Consider the following 11662-nt stretch of genomic DNA (forward strand, 5'->3'; position numbering starts at 1 on the left):
AGTCAGATTAATGAACATCCAGATAAAGTGGGTGATAGTAATCAAGACAAATACACACGTAGTGAGGGAGATTCCTTAAACACTTTTCAAAACAATGCTTCAAGAAACTCTTTAGGAGCAATTGCAAAGACTGATTCAGTGCTACAAAAACAGCGATCTCAGACGGACTTAGAACTAGAAAACGAGGCCCTTAAAAACAAAATTTATATGCTGGAAAAACAGTTAGCAAAGATTGTTCTCAATACTCAGAGTTCGGTTGAAAATTGTCCAGAGCAGATCGTGAGTGATAGAAGGGAGTATACCGCCAATCCCATAGAAATCGGTTGCCAGGAACAAGAACCTTTGGGATACTCTAGTAGGCGAAACTCATTGAGGGGAGAATCACAAAGGATAGAGATTACAGAGCATCAGAACCTGTTAGAAGAGAGTACCGAAATGGGGAAGTAGATAACAGAATATCTCAAGGACGTAGACTTAGTTTGGATGTTCCGAATCCAGCGTTTTCACGTACTCGTCAAAATGACCAATTCGAGAACCGTCGTAACGAAGACTTTTTCAGAGAGACTAGGAGGAATCAACTAAGATATGAACCGTCGGAGCACAGCGATAGAGGAGTTCGCGAGATCGGTTTTAGTCAGGTTCGAGAAAACAATGATAGAGGGACCCCAGTAGTTAGCCCAGGACACGCCCAGCGAAATTTCAGTAGAAGAAATGATTTTCGGAATAGTTTGGAATTCTTAGGAGAGGGAAATGATTTTGAATACACCCCAAGGGAACCTATTAGGCGTCCGATTAATGAAATTGAAATTGTCAATGCTGATAGGCGGATGGAGAAATGGCATTTAACATTCAGTGGAGATTCACGCCAACGATCTTTGGAAGATTTTCTTCATAAAGTTCGTAGACTTGCACGTATGGATCGGATAAACGAGAACATTTTACTCCAACGAATTCATACCATTTTAAGAGGAGAAGCATATGATTGGTACTTGTGCTACTCTGATGAGTTTGTAAATTGGGAAGATTTTGAAGAACGCATTAGGTATATGTACGGGAACCCCAATAAAGACCAGGGAAATCGTCAAAAAATTTATGAACGAAAGCAGCAACGTAATGAGACGTTCCTGGCTTTCAAAATGGAGCTTGAACGTTTGAATAAACTGCTCTCGACTCCACTGGACCAAGGTAGACTTTTTGAAATTATTTGGGACAACATGCGCCCACATTACAGGTCCAAGTTGGCCTGCATAACCGTTAGAGATCTGAATATGTTGGAGTATTATGCCTATCGGATTGACGCGAATGATCCATCTCTACGACAACGTGAGGGTCCGACCAAAGTAGTTAATACTGTTCATAACATTGAGGTAAATGCAGAGTCAGAAAAATCATACTCCTCCGGTTCAGAAACAGAAGAAGTGAATGAGATTGGTAGGAAATTCGATAGGAACAAACGTGCTTCGGGTAGAGCTCCAACAGGCCAACAATCTAGGGTCACACAGGAAAATATAGAGGACAGGAATGTACCACTCTGTTGGAATTGCAACAAAAATGGGCATCTGTGGAGATATTGCAAAGAGCCAAAAAGGATTTTTTGTTACGCTTGCGGCAATCCAGGTAAAACGACCGTTTCATGCCCGAATCACGCTCGCGATAACAGTGGACAATCATCGGTTCAACATTCGGGAAACTAGGGTTGGAGTGTAGAATTGGGAACCAGAACACTCCAAAGGAAGAAAGTGTTCCCAGCCTTAAAGCTTTCGAAGATCCTTTCATGCAAATTTGTGAGGTGAAAATTCATACCAGTAGTTGTCCTCATGTAACCGTTAAAATTTTTAACAAAGAATACGATGCGTTGCTCGATTCTGGTGCAAGCGTTAGTGTAACTAACATTGCAGATATTGCCCGAAAACACGGCTTAAAACTTCACCAAAGTCCGTTTCATATTGTCACAGCTGACAAAACCGCCCATGAGTGTCTTGGGTACGTTAATCTCCCAATAATTTTCCGAGGAGTGACCAAAATCATACCGACGTTAATAGTGCCTCAAATTGCCAGAAATTTGATCTTAGGATGCAATTTTAGGGATATTTTTGAGATCAAACCAATGATGAAAGGGCAAAATGGTTTTGAACAGGTAGCTACCATTACTGTAGAACCTAAGGTAGATTCTCTTTCGACGGAGTCGATTGAGTTCGCACTATTGCCCATTGAAACCCTACCGATTATTAAGAAAGTTGAACCAGATGAGACATTAGACATTCCAGCATTGGAATTACCGGAAGCGTCGAAAACCACACCTGAGACAGTTGAAACTGAGCATGTGCTATCCGCTAAGCAAAGAACGGAATTAGTGAAAGCAGTCGAATCATTTCCTTGCACAACAGAACATCGTCTAGGTAGAACATCGTTGTTAGAACACGAGATCGTATTGAAAGAGGGAGCAAAACCGAGGCGACAGCCATTATATAGGTCTTCCCCAGCGGTCCAGGCCGAGATGGAGGCGGAACTTGAGAGGTACCGTAGAATGGACGCAATTGAAGAATGCACTAGCGAGTGGGCCAGCGCTCTAGTGCCAGTTCGCAAAGCGAATGGAAAACTACGAGTCTGCTTGGATTCCCGAGGAGTTAATGCGTGGACAAAGAAAGATTCGTACCCCATGCGCAACATGGGAGAAATCTTTCATCGACTAGGCAGTGCAAAGTTCTTCTCAGTGGTTGATCTTAAAGATGCATACTTTCAGATTCCTCTAAAAGAGGAATCTAGAGACTATACAGCCTTTAGGACCCCACAAGGTCTGTTTCGTTTTAAAGTCTGCCCATTCGGCCTTACTAATGCACCCTTTACGATGTGCCGATTAATGGATCGCGTAATCGGTTTCGATCTAGAACCCAACGTGTTTGTGTATCTAGATGATATAGTTATAGCGACGAATACGTTTGAAGACCACATCAGGCTATTAAAAATTGTGGCTGCACGCCTGAAAGCAGCAAATTTAACTATTTCGCTGGACAAAAGCAGATTCTGCCGTAAGCAGGTGTCTTACCTTGGGTACCTGTTGACGGAAGAGGGTGTGTCCATCGACAACTCCAGGATCTCTCCCATTCTCGACTATGCTCGTCCCAAGAATGTCAAAGACATTCGACGGCTACTTGGACTCGCAGGGTTTTACCAGCGTTTTATACGCAATTACAGTGCAGTAGTAGCTCCTATTTCGGACCTGCTTAAAAAGACGAAAGGTAAATTTATCTGGACAGAGGCTGCGGAGAGAGCTTTCGGCGATCTTAAGGCAGCCTTGGTGTCAGCCCCTATTCTAGGTAATCCCGATTTCAGCTGCCCTTTTGTAATTGAATCAGATGCGTCTGATAATGCGGTAGGAGCGGCCCTTGTTCAACACCAAGACGGTCAGCCAAAAGTCATTGCATATTTTAGCAAAAAGCTTAGTAGCACGCAGAAGAAATACGCTAGTGTTGAGAAGGAATGTTTAGGCGTCCTTCTAGCAATTGAACATTTCCGTCATTATGTTGAAGGAAGTCGTTTCAAAGTTGTTACTGATGCAAGGAGTCTCTTGTGGTTATTCACCATAGGAGTAGAATCGGGAAATTCAAAATTGCTACGATGGGCTTTAAAGATCCAATCGTACGATATTGAACTAGAGTACAGAAAGGGTAAGAACAATATACTTGCAGATTGCCTCTCTAGATCTTTAGACGCCGTTGATATTATACCAGTAGACTCGGAGTATCAGGAACTACTAGAAAAGATAAAACAAGACCCCATGAAATACCCAGACTTCAGAATTGTAGACAATCAAATTTATAAATTCGTTAAAGCTGCCCAGAAGTTAGAAGATGGCCGATTCCATTGGAAGTTATACCCTCCGAAATCAAAACGCGTTGATATAGTCAAGAATATACACGAACAGGCTCATTTAGGCGCGGAAAAAACGATAGCAGCAGTTAGAGAGCGATATTTTTGGCCATCAATGGGGATTGAAATCAAGAAGTTCTGTAGAAGCTGTCTTCAGTGTCAAACAAGTAAGGCTACAAACAAAAATACGACCCCACCGATGGCCGAACAGAAAAAGGTAGTTCAATACCCATGGCAGTTCTTGGCCATGGATTATGTAGGTCCACTGCCGGCATCTGGCCGAAATAGAAACACGTGTCTATTAGTTGTAACTGATTTGTTCACCAAATTCGTCCTTGTCCAACCTTTTCGTCAGGCCACAGCAGAATCGCTAGTTCAATTTGTTGAAAATTCTCTCTTCCTTCTATTCGGAGTCCCAGAGGTTATTCTCTCGGACAATGGAACGCAATTCACCTCTAAACAGTTCCAATCGTTGCTAGCCAAGTACCATGTGAACCACTGGCGAACACCAAATTATCATCCACAGATAAATGACACGGAAAGGGTGAACCGTGTCATCACTACGGCTATCCGTGCATCTATAAAAAAAGGACATACTGAGTGGTCAAACAATTTACAGCAGATAGCAAATGCAGTTCGTAATTCGGTGCATGAAGCAACACACTACACGCCGTACTTTATCCTGTTCGGACGTAACATTGTTTCAGACGGCAGGGAGTATAGGAAACTACGTGACATAGAGCCAACTGGCGACTATCAACTCGATAAAGAAGAAAGAGAGAAACTGCTAGAAGAAGTCAGGAGTAATTTGAAAAAAGCATATGAAAAGCATGCCTCATACTATAACTTGCGCTCTAACACAAATTGCCCAACGTACGTGGTAGGAGAAAAGGTCCTTAAAAAGAACACGGAACAATCAGATAAAGGGCAACAAATTTGCTCAAAATTGGCACCTAAATATGTTCAAGCGGTGGTCAAGAGAGTAGTTGGAAGCCACTGCTATGATCTTGAAGACCTCAATGGGAAAAGGCTAGGCATTTTCAATTGCAAATTCTTAAAGAAATTAGTTCAGTAGAGCTGATTTCTAGTTCGTCAAGCTATGTAGCTCTCATCTTGTTGAGTAGTAACAATTGCGCCATGATGCTTTTGCTCTGGTTGCAGCGAACACGCTTTGCCGCCATTTGTGAAGTTTAGCATCAGACCTAGTCTGATGCCGCCCCCACAACAACATTATTTACTGGGGGAATCCTTGGGCAAGGGCAATCGCCTGAGCCCAAGAAGAAACTTCACAGATGAGCTGGTCAATGTTACTGTTTAGACTGCCTTAGGATAACAAATTCGCTTTACAATCTGGTTGATTCTGTTAATGCCTATCCCCTCGACTAGAAGACAGAGCGAGTCCTTGATGAATGCATCTGGACGATGAGCTTTAAAACCAGAAACTCTGAGCTGAAAAGCGTTGACGAGGAGTACCTCAAAGGGAAGTATAAGCGGGAGTCTGAGATCGGGGATGCTCAGACGCTGATCGCATTCAAGACTCACAGGACGTCCAGAAATGGATCGCCTAGAAAGAGCAAATTAAGTTAATCGAGCTAACAGAACAACCAATATTGCAAATAGAATTTAAAATACTAAGGAACTAGTTTTAAAAGGCTTTTCCCGTTGAAATTAATCTTCAAGATCGTATAAATGACCAAACGTGACTTTTTTCAATAAATTATGTAAATATTGTGACCAATTAAGGGTATTTCTTTCGTGCGATGTATGTTAGCAAGTAGTGCACATCGAGTCTTAAGGCTATTTTAGTACTTATGGCTATAGAGACTTTATTGTGTTCAATGTACATATTTTGTTGATTTGTGTTCCTTATTTATTTATTTATCTACTTATTTATTATTTATTTATTTATTAGATTGTTTATTTACCTTAGATCCTATTTTATTATTCGTTAGATGTATATACATATTATAGATGCTTTATTTACAATTTAGATGAACTATTTATAGCATTAAGAGATGCTTTATTTACTTATTTATTTATTGGGATGCTTTATTTATTAGTTATTTATTTGGATGCTTTATTTATTTGATTATTTTTGTTGCATGAGTTGCTCTTCGATTGAGGCATCTTTTATGCTGGAAATTCTGTCTCGCTACGTCATCTAGTCCGTTGAGCCATCACAGCCGGTCATGCATCGCTAGAACCGGTTTGAGCTTCTGTACATTTGTCATCTGATTGTTCCTAAAAGAGAAAATATAATTAGAATAGGTTCAACTACTTATCTGCAACTGGAATCCAACTCATCTCATCCTCAAATCCATCGAAGTCCTTTAGAACCGTCCAAACAGGCCAAATTACAGCATTCTCTTCAAAATCAAGTCGTTCCGTCCATCATCCTTCGAGCGGGTAATCGTCGATGTTGTTGATTGGCTCCACGTCCGTAAATGTCCGTTCTTACCTAAATAAATAAAAAATCAAATGCATTAGCACATACCTCGGTAAATTCAATAATTTGGTCGTACTTTTCGTTGATCTGGCACGTTAAAATACAGCTTTTTCCGCAAATTACTAAAGAAACAGTCCACATCTAAAACCATAAACAAACTTCTGCTGCAGCTCACTCGATTTGACGTTTCTGTGGTTCATTGCGAGTGATCAATGAACATGTTCAGGGTTCATGAGGTGAATGATGTTGTTCATTTCTCATATGTTTCAGTGAGTCGAGCGTTGAGTTTGACGTGAGAAACATGAGAGAAGTGGTCTTAGAGAAACCGATTCTACATACGTAGTATGTCGGAAGGTGTTTTGCTATGAAAATGCTCTCTTCCTAGCCAATAGTTTTGGCGTTGAAGACGATGCAGGATCATAGACAGTTTAGGTGTTTATGTAATTACGTTTGTACTTCAGAGAGGGTCTATGTCAGGGGATAGCCTTGATGTTCGATCTGAAGACAAACAGTGAGGCAAATTCAGAATGAAGTGGGTTATTCATCGTTAGGTATGAAGTAGCTTCATTACTGGGTTAGCCAGTTTCGTTACGTTTTTGCAGTCAGTATGATGCAGTTGGCTTGAATCAATATCAACGATGTTGAGGTACATGCCGTTACGTTTAAGCATGACTGAATATGGGAATTGATAACTCCGATGAACCATAGAACCGTACTATTGCTGTGATATATTAGAGATTTCGTTCGTTGTAAATATTTGCTTAAATTTTATTTACCTATTTATTTATTTGTACAGATTTATTTATTTACATATTTATTTATTATCAGTTTATTTATTTATTGAGTTGTTGAGTAGTTTATTAGTTATTTATTTGGCTCTTTTGGCATATTTATTTTTCATTCGTGTTTATTTATTTATTTCTATAGTTATTTGTTTATTTATTTATATATTTGTATATTTATTTATTTGTTTGTTTATATATTTATTTTTCATATTTTTTCATATACATATTTTTTTTTATTGCGCATTTTTTGCAATGCTTTTTTTTGTGGAGGAATTTGTGTAAATGTTTGAGTATTTTATTTACAATGTATGAGAGTCTCATTTTTATTAATTTCTGTGATACAGTAAGGCTTGCCCTTACGAAAATTTGGTTGTACTCCTACAACCAAATTTTCGTAAAACAAGTCCGATGTTATGTAGCGGTATTCGAAATAATAAAAATGAATCAGCACGACTGTGCAATTAAAAATTAATTTCAATAAAAGTTAGCTGTTCAGAACGAACAGTAGGATAAATGAATCCTCTTGCATGCAAGATGAATCCATACAACTTATAAATAAATCCTGCATGAAAGTTCACTCAATTTAATGCCGGTTCACTCACTTGGCGCGCAGATTAAAAGTTATCTCACAGAGCATGCGTTCGGGTCCGTTGGTTTGAGTCAATCTCCCAACTGGATCCCTTGTCGTTATTTAAGTAAAGAATAAGAAATTGAATAATGAGCTAAGGGACCAGAATGGGTTAGCTAGATATGAAAGGTTTAAGAGGGAAAGGAACAATATGACTGATCGGCTCGAAAGGTGATCGGGGCTCGTCTTTTGATAAGATCGGACTCCGATTTCCGGGACGAAGGCCAAAACTAGAATCGCGACCTATCTGAGGAATTTCAAGTTTAGACTCGGCCACTTTAATCTGACCCGTGGAAGAGGCAGGACTGGGAAGATTTCTTGTATAGTTTCGCGGTGTGAATTTTGAGGTTTGAAAAAACGTGAAAGTGTCTTATATGTTCAGTGTAATTTAATGTTAGATTTCCTCTCCGAATAGGTAGTGCTAAAAAGCTAGAATAAGTAAGTGCGGTACTGTGCGAGATTTGGCAAGAAAACAAAAAGGTAAAAAGAGAACGCTTTTGCTTTCTAAACGATACGCTCACACTGTGGTGTAGCCGTCCAACGGCTTTTTTGTTCCAGTTTTTTTCTTTGTGCACGCCGCCTCACCTCCTGCTCGGCACACCGCGCCCATCAAGCCAAGTACCTCTATCCTGACCCCACGCGCCAGCATTAAAGGTCCCCAACGTCCGGCCGGCGTTGGAAGGGAGTTGCAATCGCCAACACTGCACTCCGGAAGAGCCCGATTCCCGCCCACTGGGAATTATTCATTCGCCGCCCACCAAGTTGGCGAATTATTAGCAGCGCGAGTCATCCAAGCGACGCGCCATTGTTCACTGTGGTGAACCAGCACCGGCGCGGCGACGCGACGCGAGAGGCAGAGAGAAGTAACAAACCGTGAGTAAGCTCCTGCGGGAGAGGTACAAATGTTATTTGAGCGTGCTTAAAGCGTAAAGAAGGTAGAGAAAGCTCGAGTTTTATAGCAAGAAATCCGCACAGTTAGGTAGTTAGAAGGGAGAGGAAGAAAGGAAAGAAGAGAGCGAGAGAATAGCATGGTTAGGGTACCCGAATAAAAGTGAATGTTTAGTGGAATAGATGTAGTTTGAATAAAAGTTTTCGTGTTTTCTTAAATGTTGTGTAATTAGTGAGCTAGAACTTCCGTCTGATGATTGCACTGGTGTAGAAGGATTTTCACGTTTCGTTCGTTCCGTTTTGCTGTAGTTTTGGTTGATGTACTCCAAGTGTGGACTGCTTGGGAATCTCAGTCCCCCATTCTTGTGTCTGAAGCGTTAGGGTTAGAGGGTTTGAGGAAGAACTTGGCCTGTGATGAAAACTGGTCGACCACGTGCTTTCGTTCTGGTAGGAATTCGAGCTCTGTATTGCTTTTCGGGTTGGTTAGGAGTTGCGTTCCGAGTACTGATTAAATCTGAGTATCTACTAATACGTTCGGTCTATTGACTATAATTGAACTCGCCCTGAGGCTTGAGTTTTGCCGGGCAACTAAAGCGACAAGTGGTCCTCTTAGGAGGTGGCGCTTAAGCCATTTGTTTAAACAATTTTCGAACGCTCTAGTAGATCTGAGACTTAGCCACTCGAGCCGGTGCTGGTTCACCACAGTGAACAATGGCGCGTCGCTTGGATGACTCGCGCTGCTAATAATTCGCCAACTTGGTGGGCGGCGAATGAATAATTCCCAGTGGGCGGGAATCGGGCTCTTCCGGAGTGCAGTGTTGGCGATTGCAACTCCCTTCCAACGCCGGCCGGACGTTGGGGACCTTTAATGCTGGCGCGTGGGGTCAGGATAGAGGTACTTGGCTTGATGGGCGCGGTGTGCCGAGCAGGAGGTGAGGCGGCGTGCACAAAGAAAAAAACTGGAACAAAAAAGCCGTTGGACGGCTACACCACAGTGTGAGCGTATCGTTTAGAAAGCAAAAGCGTTCTCTTTTTACCTTTTTGTTTTCTTGCCAAATCTCGCACAGTACCGCACTTACTTATTCTAGCTTTTTAGCACTACCTATTCGGAGAGGAAATCTAACATTAAATTACACTGAACATATAAGACACTTTCACGTTTTTTCAAACCTCAAAATTCACACCGCGAAACTATACAAGAAATCTTCCCAGTCCTGCCTCTTCCACGGGTCAGATTAAAGTGGCCGAGTCTAAACTTGAAATTCCTCAGATAGGTCGCGATTCTAGTTTTGGCCTTCGTCCCGGAAATCGGAGTCCGATCTTATCAAAAGACGAGCCCCGATCACCTTTCGAGCCGATCAGTCATATTGTTCCTTTCCCTCTTAAACCTTTCATATCTAGCTAACCCATTCTGGTCCCTTAGCTCATTATTCAATTTCTTATTCTTTACTTAAATAACGACAAGGGATCCAGTTGGGAGATTGACTCAAACCAACGGACCCGAACGCATGCTCTGTGAGATAACTTTTAATCTGCGCGCCAAGTGAGTGAACCGGCATTAAATTGAGTGAACTTTCATGCAGGATTTATTTATAAGTTGTATGGATTCATCTTGCATGCAAGAGGATTCATTTATCCTACTGTTCGTTCTGAACAGCTAACTTTTATTGAAATTAATTTTTAATTGCACAGTCGTGCTGATTCATTTTTATTATTTCGAATACCGCTACAATAGGAAACAAGTTAAAGTTGTAAGCCAACTGATAATATGTTAAGTTTTTGTTTGTTATACAGGCCTAACATACTCATTTGCTTAGGGTGTCCATTATGCCCCTAATACCCCTAAGTAATCTAAATTTTCGGACCATAGCACACCGATCAAAACCCAAAAATTTTCCCTTTCGTTTGGATAGGTGTCTAGCTATTTGCGATTTTTCCGTTCCGTTTCTTCATCACTTTCCGTTTCGTTTGGTGCGCGGCTGACTTGCTGTTACTACAAGCTTCGATCCGGTCGGAACCGCGAGCTGCTGCAACTCGCTCGCTGTTGGGGGCAGCGGCGGCGCGAGGCGAGTTGACTGCGCTGGCTGTAGTAAGCTCGCTCGACGAGAGACGCGGGGCCCAATCGAGCTAGGTATTACAACATCAAAGGCCGAGATCAAGGGAGACGAAGAGCACACCAATCCAACGGGGAGACGAGAGTGGGGTCGCCCCCTCTAGTATGTAGTTGGTAGTTAGTAACGTTTTTTAACGAGCGACAAAAAAGCAACGATGGCGGTGGCGGATGGTGGGAGGTTGACGCGGGCTGAGTCGCGGCCGCGGCTGCTGCTGCTGCTGGTGCGAGAGTGGTATACTATACTACTACGAGGCGTCCTACTAACCTACTTTCGAAGGTACCGACCACCACCACCAACCAGTCAGCAGCGGCAGCAGCAGCCGAGCCCGACAAAGCGATTCACTAACTCAAACGTCAAGAGCGCGTTTCGCGTTACTCACATTAGCGAGAAATAATTTTTTTCTTCATCGAACGGAATCGACGACGACGACGACGAGAGTCCCCCGCGCGCGCAATGACCGTGAGTTACTGCGATCTGATGGCTTGGATGTGCCTCCCGCATCTCGCTTGCTGTGTGGAAGCCAGAAGAATGGTTCTCACTGGTCCACTGACTGGTTGTATGATGGGATGGTAATAAGCACACAAGCGACAGCAGTACAAAAAAGATGTCAATCTGCCAGACCTCGGCCGTAAACGACGACGATCACACATTGAATTGCATTGTACTGTTGCATGTAGGTATGATGGACCAACCTCTGCGGGTGCGGGTGGGTGATGGATGTGAAAGATAAAGTGAAATCGAGCCAGTGAGTGTGTTTGTATGTAAAGTTCTCGAGGAGGCGACTAAATGCGCGAGCCCCCTGAATTGGTTGGTTCTTAGTCACGACACGTGATTTGCCTCTACTACTGTGTGCGCGGTTGTGGAGGCTTATCGAAAGGAATATTATTGGACCAGGACAGGGAGGTGTAAGTCACAAAATGCGTTCTGTCGC

At 42.3% G+C, this 11662-nt stretch overlaps 2 long non-coding RNA genes across 2 annotated transcripts; one reads left to right on the top strand and one right to left on the bottom strand.

The window, feature by feature from the left end:
• Window positions 1–7379: 7379 nt before the first annotated feature.
• Window positions 7380–8886, top strand: LOC134287289 (uncharacterized). The gene is made up of 3 exons (XR_009997191.1): window positions 7380–8076; window positions 8145–8209; window positions 8288–8886. It is a non-coding gene; the product is annotated as an uncharacterized LOC134287289 (long non-coding RNA).
• A 427-nt stretch (window positions 8887–9313) lies between these two features.
• On the bottom strand, window positions 9314–10254 carry LOC134287290 (uncharacterized). Its single transcript, XR_009997192.1, has 3 exons — window positions 9788–10254; window positions 9655–9719; window positions 9314–9576 (listed from the first exon to the last, which is right to left on the bottom strand). It is a non-coding gene; the product is annotated as an uncharacterized LOC134287290 (long non-coding RNA).
• Window positions 10255–11662: the final 1408 nt, after the last annotated feature.

Source organism: Aedes albopictus, chromosome 2, assembly GCF_035046485.1.
Source record: "Aedes albopictus strain Foshan chromosome 2, AalbF5, whole genome shotgun sequence".
Taxonomy (NCBI): Eukaryota; Metazoa; Arthropoda; class Insecta; order Diptera; family Culicidae; genus Aedes; species Aedes albopictus.